General features: G+C 39.6%; 1 long non-coding RNA gene across 1 annotated transcript; it reads right to left on the reverse strand.

The window, feature by feature from the left end:
* On the reverse strand, positions 1-1,672 carry LOC104592960 (uncharacterized). The gene is made up of 2 exons (XR_734496.3): positions 305-1,672; positions 1-213 (listed from the first exon to the last, which is right to left on the reverse strand). It is a non-coding gene; the product is annotated as an uncharacterized LOC104592960 (long non-coding RNA).
* Positions 1,673-13,576: the final 11,904 nt, after the last annotated feature.

Genomic DNA, 13,576 nt, shown 5'->3' on the forward strand with positions numbered 1-13,576 from the left:
TCTATTTTTTCTCATTTCTTACGTTGTTTTTTGTTTTTTCTGATTTTCTACCTTCCGTTCTCAGATCTGAAACCCGCCGAAGCTTGCCCCCCTTCGAGTTCCGCTCTTGCCAAGAGCGAGGCCTTTGGCCTTTGCAACGAGTTAACCAAAGTCTTACCCACTTGTACTATGATCCCAGGGGAGCAAGGCCTTTGGCAATCGGATCAGATGAGCCTGCAAGTCAATGAATAAGTGTCAAATATGACCGCATATACAAATACAGATACGAGAACTGAGAATAAACGGATATGAGAACGGAACTTACCTTCGTTAAATAAATCTGCCGGAACGATCGTCGGCGTCGACTAATGGAACTCGAAGGGGGCAAGCTCCGGCCGGTTTCAGTAGTGAGAACGGAAGGTCGAAAGTTCAAGTGAGGATGAAATTCAAGAGAGAGAGAAGAGTGAAAGTCTGAGAGGGGATGACCTTTTGGGCGAAGTGAGTTAACCGCAGGAGAGAGTCTAATTCGCGTGTGGGAGGACACGCGGCGCGCTGTGAGTCCGTGAGATGTTTTTGGGGGGCAAACCTGTGGGGGGCGGATGCGAACCCGGTGTTTAAAACGTTTTAGCTTTTATTTATTAAAAAAATAAATTGATGCAATTAGGATCCACTTTGAGGCTATTGGTTGAAATGCATTTTATCAGCGTTTAAGCATCATCCCTTCCCTGGAATGGATGACAAGTTCATGCACCCTTCATTCCTTGGAGCTGGACTCCAAAGAAGATTCTGTCAGTGCTTTTTGTAGAATCCTTTGTTTGGGTGTGCAACTTGATCATTAATTCACGGAGTGGATTGAGTGTGGACAGATATATACGCAGTGTTAATTGGAGAGATGACTGGGAAAACCTGTCAATCCTGCAGATTCCAAGTTACCCCAGATGAAACTGAGGAACTTATATGTGTGGCTACTGGCCACCCACATTCTGAACTGAAAAGTCGACCGGAGGCGGAAGAGGTCCCCCCGGGCCCCGATACTATGGCTTGCCAGCTTTCCAGACTGGTCATCCACTCCAAGACAAGCATCGGAGTTCATTAATTAAATTTTGAGTGGTTAACTTGTCTAAGTGGCCAATACCCATTTGCTAAGTTTGGTCATAAACTCGAGGCAAATCGTCAAACAGCTTATCTGCATGTCCTGTTGATGATTGAGAACCTGGTGGCTGGTGATCGCAATCGTCTACCTATTCTAGATTAAAAGGCAAGCATAGAATAATGCTAAAGTCTGAGGGGCCGGCTGGCGGCCACTACCACACACGGCCGTGGCCCCATATCGCCGCCAGCCAACCGGTGGAAGTCAGCATTTCTCGATCTCAAGAGTTTTGTGGTTGAAGGCAAGGCTGCTAGTTTAAGCTGTCGGCCACCAAAGCAGACCAGACCTCCTTATTTGAACCCAATTTATTATCATCCCATATTGGTTTGAAAGTAGATAGATCAAGCAAGTTTAAAAAGAAATGGGCTTCACATGCTGGCTATATACTTTTTTCCTTCCAGGCGGTCGGTAACCTTTACTAGTTCTATCATACTTTATCCAAGCTATATGTGTCTGCTATATGAATCCTTTTTGTTCATCTATCCTATTTTAAGTCATATCTATTTTAATTATATGCTGAAAAACATTTTATCTTTTTTATCAAAAAGGGAAAAAAAGGAAAAAACCGAAATATATTATAAAGACAAATAGTATATAATATTTTACAATTAATTATTAGAAAATTCTTATAAACATGTAATCGTCATCATCATCATTTAAGCCTTATCCAAACTATGCTTAAATCGTTTCTTGCTATTTCAACTCATGTCCTTTTTGTTCTGCACATAGCCCTTTTAACCATTTCAACTTGGCAAGTTTAAGACATGGTTTTTGGAGAAAAAAAAATAAAACTAAAATCATTTGCCACTTAGTTAAATACAGCCAATCCTCATTTTAGGTTTTTCTTTTGCTTTTCATTTGGGAGGGATTTGAACATCCCATTTTTGACAAACAGGGCACACATCCTCAATGAAAGATCAATATTAGCTATGGTATTTGTTATTTAAAACACATGTTCTTCCTTTGAATAATGATTTGGGTGAGTCTCTTATCTATAAAAATGGATGTGCCTAAAGTGGCAATTGATAAATCTGAAATCTGAATTTTGAAAAGTAAAAAAGATATTATTTGTCTTAAATCTAAAAAGAAGCATATGTGATTTTCTACTTTTTAAAGGCTCTTAATCCATAAGTTTGTTTGTCTTGGATCAACCCTTTACTATATGTTCACTGAATTTACTATTTTACCCCTAGAACATACCATTTGGAAATGTTGAGTTCAATTAGCATTATCTCATAAAAAACAATTTTCAACTTCAAAATAATATTGAAACAATACAAATAATAAATTAAAAATTAAAAATTACTAATTAATAAATGAAACAATTAAAATTGAAAAAAATAATTAGAGAGAGAGAGAGTGATCGAATGGGGTAGGGGTATTTTTGACTTTAGGCTACGTCTGAAATGCATTAGGTGATGGGCATGAGTCTTAAAATTTCATATATGAAAAAACTTTTCAGATCATATTTCATATGCAACACCAAATAAGCATTGCATCTGAAAAGCAGATATTTCAAACTTCAGACGTCTGAAAAATGTTACCAAACGCCACCTAAGTCACTTTTTTTTATCCTATCTATAAAAAATCACTATTTTTCCTAAGAAATATTAACACTCCGAAAAAATAATTATGGAAACACAATGTAGTTGTAATGGGTATTATGAAAAATTAGAGGTATAATTCACGGCTAATATCATCTATCAAAGTCCAAGTTACCTTAATAGTAGTAGTAGTAGTAGCAGTAGTAGTAGTAATATGGGGCCAAATGACCCTAGCCAATGAGAAGTCACCATGTGCTCCATGTTGAAGGGCACAATGGTAAATTCATTGATGACCTAGCCATAATGCGTGGAGTCGGTAATGGTTGGCCACTGCACCCCAACTTAATGAGTCATCCTTCATAAAAAAAATGGCACACAATTCCAAGATCAGCTTCTATCAGGGAAAATCTGTGTCCACACCATTCTAATAGCCTTTTATAACCTTGCATTGGGAATATGTCCCCAAGCAACAAGTATGGAGATATTATTCTCAATGCAAGGCAATAAAAGTTGCCTGAATGGGCTTTGCCATGACTGAAGCCAAACTCCACAATTCCAAAGGTACACTCTATACTTGCTATTGCTCTCTAGTCACCTCAGTACACTACCTTAGACTTCAATTAATCTCTCAAGCTCCCGAGCTCTACCTCCACCTGGATCAACCCACTTGAGGAACAGAGTCTCTGCCCCTTGGGAAGAGTTGTAGGGCGTTTGACATGTTATGTGACCACAAGTGATGACTGTATGTGTTTTGTTCCATGGGCATCAACAACAATAATAATAATAATATCATGAAAAAATGGTATCAATTATCAACAACATACGAACGTTTATTGAGGGTATTATCAATATTTATCATATCACAACCTTTTTGAAGGTTTGACATGAGGGGGGACATCATGCTAGAGGAAGTGAAGACTGAAGAGGAAAAGTAGGAACCGCAAGTAGGCTAAATCTATTTGAATCACATGCTGAGTTTAGTTCCATGAAGGGTGAACTTTCTTCCCACTTCCCATGGGCCATCGCTCATGGTATTGGTATGACAAACAACTCCCAATGTCAATATGGTTGGTGGGATGGTGTTCTCCAAATTTAATTTAATTTAATTACGCCATGACTACCCCAACTCCAAATTAGAGCTTGACCAATAATGTTCTTCTACTTAATTAACTTTTAAACCTGTGTTTAAAAGGTCCACGGAAAGTTGTTAGCTGTTTCTCTCTTCATTTCTATCAAATCAAATTCAATCAAAAAGGTTGTGAGATTGATTTCAAAAGTGGTGAGTTTGGGGACGATTGTGGAGACCCAATGGTCCTGTGGTTCTACTGTAGGTAGATTTGTAATCGGGTCAGATTTGGATTTATTCAATTTAGATTCGACCCGCAGATTATCTTAAAAAAAAGAAGGAATTAAAAATTTTCATAAATTACGTGCTTTTCACCTATACGATTATATAAAATATATATACTCCTAGGATATTGGGATAAGATTGAAGAATCATTGTTGGAGAATGTTCTTTTTATTGACCATGTTTAATACTTAAATTATCCCAAGAATAATTTAAAAATAAATAAAAAATAACAGCATTGAAATTTGCGATTTTTCATAGAAAAAGTGAAATATACGGATTTTTATTTATTTAAAAAAAAAGTGAAAATATACAGAGATGAAATGAAGCCATCCATAAGCACATGGTGTCGACATTTTTAGGGTGGGACGGTGGAGCAATCAGCGACGGGGGAGTAAACAACCGATGGACCATCGTGGAATTAATTGCCTCCAAATGTTTCGGATGCGGGATACATCGAGAATTCGAGAACCAGTCGTCACCAATTCCCTTGCATCTTTGTACTTAGCTGTCTCGGAAGTCGGAACCCTCCAGAATCAATTACGCGTTCTCTCTTTATCATCACAGAATCTCCTATTCACCTACCCACTCTCAGCTGTACGGATCTTTTTAAAAAACACTTGTCATGCAGCGATTGATTACCGTTTACGTAGATTCTGGATTTGCTGCAAATAAGACATTAGACATGTGAGCTGGGCTGGGCCCAATAACAAAACCTAGGCCGGGCTGAGAATGTACACCGCTACTGGGGGATGGGGGATTTTGCTTTCCATTGATGAAGAATTTTATGTTTTTTTTTTTGAGATTTATGTGAAGATAAAGGGAAGTTTATTTTTCTGGATATCACTCACCTCTATCTCCTACGTTTTTCACGTAGGAAGAAAGTTGAACACTTGAATAGGATAAGAATGCTATTTTTAATAATGATTTTTTAGGAATAAAATGGTCATTGCCTTATTTACATGAAAAATAAAAGAACATAAGTAAATACACTTACTCAAATAAATATTTCTCAGAATTTTTTTTAAATAACTTTATTCACCCGAATAAATAATTTACCGAAAAACGAGCGAGACCCAAATGTCATCGACCAGATATCGCTGACTCACACAGGGTTTTGATTGGTTAAGCTCTTTCACCGTTTCACGTACGTTTTGGGTAGTATAGAAATTAGACCTGTTCATGGGCCAAGTAGCCCAATGGCCCGGCTCGCACCCCGGTTGGGCTTGGTCATGTAATTAGGCCCACGGGCCTAACACAGTAAGCCCGACTGTGTTTCGGGCCGGGCCTGGGATTTGTCAAAAAAGCCCGGCCTGGCCCGACTCAACATTATATATTTTATAAAATATATAATATGTATTTTATATAAAATATATAAATAATATAATATTTATTAAAATATATATTTATAATTTAATATATACATTTTTTATTCTTTTCTTTATACTCTTTCTCTCTCTCTCTCTCTCTATATATACCGCTAATAGTATGGGCTAAATTTCGGGCTCAGATCTTAGAAAATTCTGTTAATACAGAGTGAAAGCCCGGCCCGGCCCGACCCATGAACAGATCTAATAGAAATAAAATTACAAATTTACAATGGCTGAGAAGAGCCACGTGCCTTATGCTTTTTTAATTTTCAGTGTATGTCTTTCACACCAATTGGACTTGTGGGTGCATTTGCATGGATCATGATGGCCCATGTGGGGGTAGTTGGTTTTGTTGCGTTGCGGGCTTCTGCCAGTGTGGGGATGTACGCATGCCCTCGTTCTGTGGAGACGGGATCTTCTCCTCACACTTGGGCGCCTCACATGCATATCTACCGTGCATTAAAAACATTTCTCGTGAATAAAAACTTAGAAAGATGTTTTCAACGTATAGTAGGATGTGCGTGTGAGACGCCCTCTGTGAGAAGCAGATCCGTCTCGGTTATGTGACGAGGATCTGTGACAGTGTGCCTGTGGTCCCTCCTTTGAATATTCTTTTATCCGGGTCAGGGTCAAGGAATATGGACCAACAAAACCCGGAAAAGTATACTGGTATTGAATTGTAATTTGTATGTTATGTAGAAGCTGTCAATCACGTAATATTTGTGAATGTGATTCTCTCAGATTTCTATGGTTCTAGGCGTTTTTCAAGAAACTTTTTTTTTTTTTGATCTTGGAAATCGTTAATGTTGTATTGTATTACGGGCATAACCTTTTATTATTTTTTGTATAAAATAATCTTTTGTTATTGATTCAAGTTAGTTAGTCATTAAATAGACCGAAAACAAGCAAAATACGGTGATAAATTTCATTTAGGCTATGTTTGATTTGAAGGAAAAGGTAGGGAAAGATAAGGAAATTAATACAAGATTTGTAAAGGTTTTTCTATTTTTTCCTTCCTTTTCCTACATTTTCCTTTAAACCAAACATAGACTTAGGGTCCACTGTTTTTCAGGAACAAGGTAAATTTATTTATTTGAGTAAATATTTTTTTTGAATTAAAATATTTATTCCCGTAATTACATTTATATATGTTCTTTTATTTCTCAAGTAAAAAAAGAAAATGCTTGTTTAAACCATAAAAAAACTATTATTAAAAGGGATAATTTTGTTTCAAAAAGGTTTTTCACCCACCTGGGAGATGTATAAATCAATTCTGTAGGCCCTACATAAATCTGGAAAAGGAATATAAGTGTTTGGTTAATGAAAACCATAATCCCACCCACCAACTTTTCCCCTCCCAAAATCCAAAAATAGAGCAGGCCTTTAAGTTTCTGTACAATGATAATTTTCATATAAGCGAAGTCATTTAAATTAGGTATTTATTTTATAATCATCCCAAGCCACATAGATGAAAAAGATTTTGAATATACGCTGTTTGGTTTAGGTGATTATCGAAAAATCATTTACAACCGACATTGCCTCAATTACGTAATAAATGTCGATATTAGAAGTGTCATAAGCAAGGTTTTAAAAGCCGAACCAGATACAGAACTATTTTGGGGACCAATTCCTAGGTCAAACAGTTTGATTGTTTAGTTCAAACAAGTGGACTGTTATGACTTAAAAAATAAAATAAAATAAAATAAAAGGTCAAAAACCATTGTTCGGGTTGACGGGTCAACGATTCGATTGCCCAAACTACCAAATCATTGACCAAATCAGTGGTTTTTGGCCTAGGAACAGTTTTAGGGTGAAACAAAACCAGTTGCATGATTGGTTATTGAGTCAACTGGTCCGACCATCTGGTCTAGTCTGGTTTTCAAAACCATGGTTATAAGTGATGATTTGCACCACCCTGCCGTTGCCCTAGAAACATGGTGATTTAGATCTTACATGGAAGTCAATGTGTCATACATAAGTTGTGATCCAATGCTTTGTGTTATACACCGATAAACACAACCTTTGTATGAGTCCTAAAGGGTTTAGATATTCTTTTACATTTTGCTCAATCATTGCTATTTCCCTTGTAATTATATTTGATGTGGGTGATTTGGCCTTCCAATTACATAGAGCCACATGGTGAGCCCAAACCATTTTATGACACCTTGCCGCCACGTGTAGGTGGGGTCACACCTAACCAGATTGACATGAGCCGACCAATTCGAAATGGATTTTGATGAAGGGGAATTTGGCCCGACCTCGCAATCATCCGACACGTGGCAAAGACAAGCAACTCAGGACAGTAGAGCACCCGAAGCAAACACCGAAAGCAAGTCCAAGCCCACTACTGAGCCTGAACTCCAGACCGCCCTACTAGGAGCCCGAGCTCCCCACCAAGAGCCCGAGCTCCCTACTGCGAGTCCGAGCTCCCTATTAAGAGCGAGCTCCCTATTAAGGGTCCGAGCTCCCTATTAAGAACCCGAGCTCCCTACTGAGAACCCGAGCTCCTTGCAAGGAGCACAAACTATATTGGGCCCCAAGTCTCGCAAAGCTGTGACCCGAGCTGGCCCATGGCAGCTCAGAACACTCCCCAAACCGAACACAAGACATCTCGCTCACTCCAACACTTCGCTTCCGAAACACCAGGCTGACCAAACGTACCTGACGCCAAGGACGTCCGTATCCAAGGGCGACGCACCTGACTGATTTGGGATCTGACGCCTAACAGCCGCACTTCAAACGGCCTCCTGCTACCACCACCTGCCACCGTCGTTACTAGCCACAGAGACGGCTCCGACAAAAGGAGCAGTGGCGGTTCTGTTCGGCTAGAGGAAATGACATCCGAACTGGCAGGAGTTCAGAAGTAATCATGCCCGATCTGACGGAAGCCTGGAAGTGAGTGCGCGAGGTGGTTATAAAAGGCTCCTACCCCCTAGAAACGAGGTATGCTAACTTGGGCGCTATCTGGTCTATCTTGCCTTTGAAAGACTCTAACTTGAGCTTCGGAGCCCTTACGCCGGGTTCTCCCCGGAGCTTCTCTTCTCCCTCCGTTTCAGGTCCCAGCCACCCGGTTCAAAGGCAAGATCGTTGACAGCTAAGATCGGCCGGATTGTGCCTCATCAGATTTCAATCGACGGAGGATCACTAGGTCACTCCACGGCAAAATGGATGACATCACCTCGGAGGAGCAAGCCGATAAATTTGGATAGTAGCTTGTCCTCCCCAACTTGAACAGCCAACAACTTGAGTAGCTAGCTAGCATTCGGAGTACCGACCAATGTGGTAAGCTATCCTTATCCAGTTATCACGCCTATCGGTTTCAAAATAGATGGTGGCACATTGCCCACATGGTATGGATGACCTTGGATCCGCCTACTTCATAGAGATTGGATGAAGATCATCACCAACGCTGGTAGAATGTGCCCCAAAGATAACGGGCCGATAAGCCTATCACTCCCGGATATCTCAGACATGCCACTCGAGCCCCGAAACCTATAAAAAGGTACCTCCATACCTTCACAAGGTACACACAATTGAGTGCAAACAAGCTCTCTTTCTTTCTGAATCTCTCCGCTTCTTTCTTTCTAACTCAACTAACTTAAACATTAGAGTGCTAAACCTGGGTTCAAGCTCCTTGATACTCTGATCCTATTTCTTGCATATCAGTTTCCTAACATCAACCACCACATGTCCGAGCTATCCTTCAGTAGGGAAGTTGGGCAATTCGACCTACATCAAAATCCACACATGTATTTGGCCAAAATCTTTCGATCCCATTATGTTTCATAGGACAGCAATTCTTCTTTATTCTCTTGTAATTAGATCTATTCATGGGCTGGCAAAGTGTGGCTCATCCTATATATCAGGTTTCGACAAATTCTTAAGCCCAAATATATAAAATAATAATAATAATAATAATAATAATATATTATAAAATTTCTATTCAAATGGGACTTTGGGATTGAGTCCAGACTTTGAGCTTTATATAGGACCGGGTTCAAGCCCGAGCCTAATCATTTTTTTGTTTGTAAGGCTCAATTTGGAAGGAATACAAATACAAATTTGTAGAGTGCAAAAGTATGTATTTTATATTATTCTGTATAGATTTGTACTGTACAGATTTATATTTTTATACTCCTTCCAAACTGAGCCTAAAAAGGCAAAGCCCAATTCAAACCTGGCCATCAACAAGTCTATTTGTAATGTCTGCACAGGACAAAACTCCTCTTTCTTAAATTTATAATTGTTGGATATACATAGATATGAAGATGCATTATCATTATTATATTTACAAAATTAAGATATATCAGGTTATTTTGCCTAAGACCTCAACAGTTAACCGTAACCTAATCCAATCAGTTGTAATTATTAGGAACAACAAGGAAGACATTCAAGTATTCAATAATGACTTTTTTTCTTGGGATTATAATTGATAAGGGCAATTTTTGGACTCTAGTATCAATGAAAATAATAATTTTATTATAATTTTTAAAATATATTAAATTTTTTAAAAAATATTAAATAAGAACAAAAATACTATCATTCATCAGCGCCCCCGCCCGCTGCCGCCTCCGACAACCTCTGGCAAAGCCTCCACTTACCTCTGCTGTCTCCACCCACTTCCGCCTCTGCCTCATCCCAAAGCCACCGTCTAATCGCTCTTGCCTCTGTTTCTCCTTCTCCAACTGTCCCATCATCGACCCCGATTACCAGAAGTATCGTTGGAAGCCTCTCGACTGTGAGCTCCCCAGGTACGTAATTATTTATCTCCACCATCCCATTTTATTTTGATCATGCATGAGATATTGAGACGATACCTCTTTAATTTCTACCTTTTGATGATGAGTACGTGGCGGTTGTAGTTCAATGGGCTTGATTTTCTGGTGAGGATGAGAGGGAAGACGGTGATGTTCATGGGGGATTCACTGGGGCGGAACCAATGGCAGTCTCTAATTTGCACGATATCCACGGCGGTTCCACGGTCGCCGACCCAATTGGTGAAAGGAGATCTTCTGTCCACGTTCAAAGTTTTTGGTAAGTTAAAGGACTCTCTACTGTTGCTTTAGACGTCAGACGTTCAAGCTTTCTCCTATTTTGTTTGCATTAGGCATTAGCGATAGAAATGACCTGAAAGCTGGCGGAGCATCCAAACAAATCTTTAATCCAGCTCATATTTCTCGGTGATAGGAATACAGAGTGTCTGTATCGTTCTACAGAGCTCCACATCTGGTGGGCGTAGACGCGGTGCAGGGGAGGAGAATTCTGAAGCTGAAGGACATTTCCGGTAATGCATACGCCTGGAGGGGTGCCGACGCTTTGTCTTTTAATTCCGGACATTGGTGGACTCACAAGGGAGCTCTTCAAGGGTGTGTTAGCATTGTACGAATTATAACAATACAATTCCTTCCAAATTAAATTATAGGATTTGTCAGAGATGGAGGCCGTCGAGGTAAGCGGAAGCATTAGCCGAGGTTGCTAGAATGATTTATAAGAGGTTGCTAGATAAATAGTATTTTTACTTTTAATTGATATTTTTAAAAAAATTAACCTATTTTAAAAATTACAATAAAAATATTAGATCCAAAAGTTACCTTTATAATAGCTATAATCCCTTTTTCCTTTGCACTAATCAACAATTCAAAACACAAGAGGAGACAATCAGACAATGTCTCCGCGAGTTCAAGTGTAGTTGTTGCTACGTTGGGCCACAAAACTCTGAAATCACAGGCTGTCATTGGGTCATCTCCTTGCGGGCTATGACAAAGTGGGCGGAGGCAAGATTTGTAGGTAAATTGTTTGTATTTGATTTTGGGTTTCTCAATTGATACTATCGTAGAGGATTAATGTATTTTAGCTAGTATAGGCTGTCATGTCTCATTAAGATTGGATGCCTATATCTGAATTTCATCAAATTTGAACTTTACTCCATTCTTCAGATTCAGTTATTTTGTGAGAAAATTACCCTGGGCAGCTTGGCTACATTGCTTTTTTTTTTTTTGGTAATATCTACCTTGCTTCAATGTCTCTAACAGTCTACACTGCTTGGAAGTTCAGAAATGGTAAGAAACTGCTTTTCTTTTCTTTACAATATATATTTTTTTTTTCTGATTAAAGGACAAAATGATGCTTGTTGATATTATAAGCTTTTGGAGGTACCAAATGAGTAGACTCATGGAGCAGTTATAATGAAATTGATGGAAGGTTCTCTGCAACTTTTTGTTGGATTCCAATTCCATCTATTAGATTTGAAAACTTGTCATTTTCTTGACAATGGTTTTAGTGGTGGGTGCTCTCGACAAGGAAAAGGTACTTTGTCCCATAATGCTGAATGCAAAGGAGATGGGGCTCATATCTACTTTGTTGTGATTAACTGATTATAGCCAACACTGAACACCCAGTGGTACTATGGTCATGAAGATGAAGATCTTACGGTGAAGGGGCTTTTAGGCGATGATGTTGATGTAGTGGTGCAACTCTGATGGGTTGGCTGAGTTGATGGTCAACACTAGCCCAACCCTAAGATGTAAGTCTTGGGCTCGGGCCTGGCCCAACCCAAGGTAAATCCTGAATTTATTAATGCAGGCCCAATCCAACATAATTCGGTCTGGACTTAGTAAGGCATATGCAGGTTGATCAGGTTTGAAAGATTTTTTTGAATATATTCTTGTGTAACCATAAAATGAATGCATATATTTGTTTGAGCCGACTCAATTTGGGTTGGGCTCAGACTACCTAAGGCTTCAACCCATGGCCAACCTCAGTTTAGGTCAGGCCTGAGAATTTTTTGCCTAAGCCCAGCCTGAATCCCAAAAATCTCAGGCCCAACCCATGCTTGGATTGGGTCAAATTGGACTTGGGCTGAGCCTGCCCAAGTTTCAACCTTAGGTTAATGGTTGTTGTGAAAAAGATAAGTAGGACTTCGATTTCACAGTTCGTTCACAAGGCTCAATTACAAGATCAGTGGGGTTGAATTTTGCTTCACTATCAACTTAAAGAGAAAGGGGGGGGGGGGGGGTTACAAATCAACTGCATGATGTGAATATAAAGTCTAATAACTTTTGGAATTTTGTTTGGTTGTTTTGTGTGAAAAAATATAGAAAAACCTATATAACATTGTTTTTTCAAACATCATGTAAATATAATACTCGTTAGGGCAACTTGAGCAGGCTTGGGTTGAAAATTTATTAACCTAATGGGCCTGACTGAAAGACTAGGCCCAGCTCAATGTAAATTCTTTAAATTATATACCTGATTTGCACCCTTAACCCTAATACTCCTAAAACATCAATAACTATATGCTTGTACAGGTAATAATACCAAGTGAAAATCGATTAATGAGCTTGGATCACCTACCTACAAAATTCTCCCCACATCCCTACAGCTGTGTAAGAGAGAGGTTCCTAATACACGGCCGTATAATTTGACAATTGACAAGAAAGATGCTCCCAGTCCCAATCCGTGGAGGAACTCTCATAAAAGTGTGTTGTGGGTAGTGATGTGTGAAAGAGAGATTAGATTAGTTCCCCCTAGAGTGCATCCCACACACGCCCCACATGCTCAGCTCATCTCCCCATAACAACTAAGGGAGATGTTCCAACAAACGGTCAGGATGTGCTGTGGGGCATGCGTGGGACACGCTATGTGGGGTGCCAATGCGAATTCGTGAGTACCTTTTTTTTTTCCTTTAAATAAACCCATAGGCAGTTTTACAATTTATTGCAGAAAATCTTTCATCATTACAACTTACAAGTAGACTTGTTCATGGGCCGGGCCGGGCTTTTACTCTTCATTAATGAAAATTTGTTAGGCCCGAGCCTGAGCCTAGCCCGACGAACGGGCCTACAACTTGGGCCCGAGCCCGATCCTGATAAAAAGCCCGAAGCCCGATTGTGTTCGCCGGTGAATGTGTTCATCAGTGAATGTGTTCGCCGAAACTGAGTTCGCGGTGACTATGGTCTGTGAGCTGCGACTTGCGATTTTAAGTTTAATAGTGATCAGTTCGTGTCTATGAGAGAGAGAGAGAGAGAGAGAGAGAACTCACCGCCGCAGCCGATGCCTATATTCGCCGCCTTGTCGTCGCTGGTGTCTGAGATTTGAAAGAGAAGTGAGATTTGAGAAGAGGAACAAGAGAGTCAAAGAGAGAGAGAGAGAGAGAGAGAGAGAGAGAGAGAGAGAAGGAGAGGAG

The sequence above is a fragment of the Nelumbo nucifera genome, chromosome 3 (genome assembly GCF_055504915.1).
Source record: "Nelumbo nucifera cultivar China Antique chromosome 3, China Antique-T2T, whole genome shotgun sequence".
Lineage (NCBI taxonomy): Eukaryota > Viridiplantae > Streptophyta > Magnoliopsida > Proteales > Nelumbonaceae > Nelumbo > Nelumbo nucifera.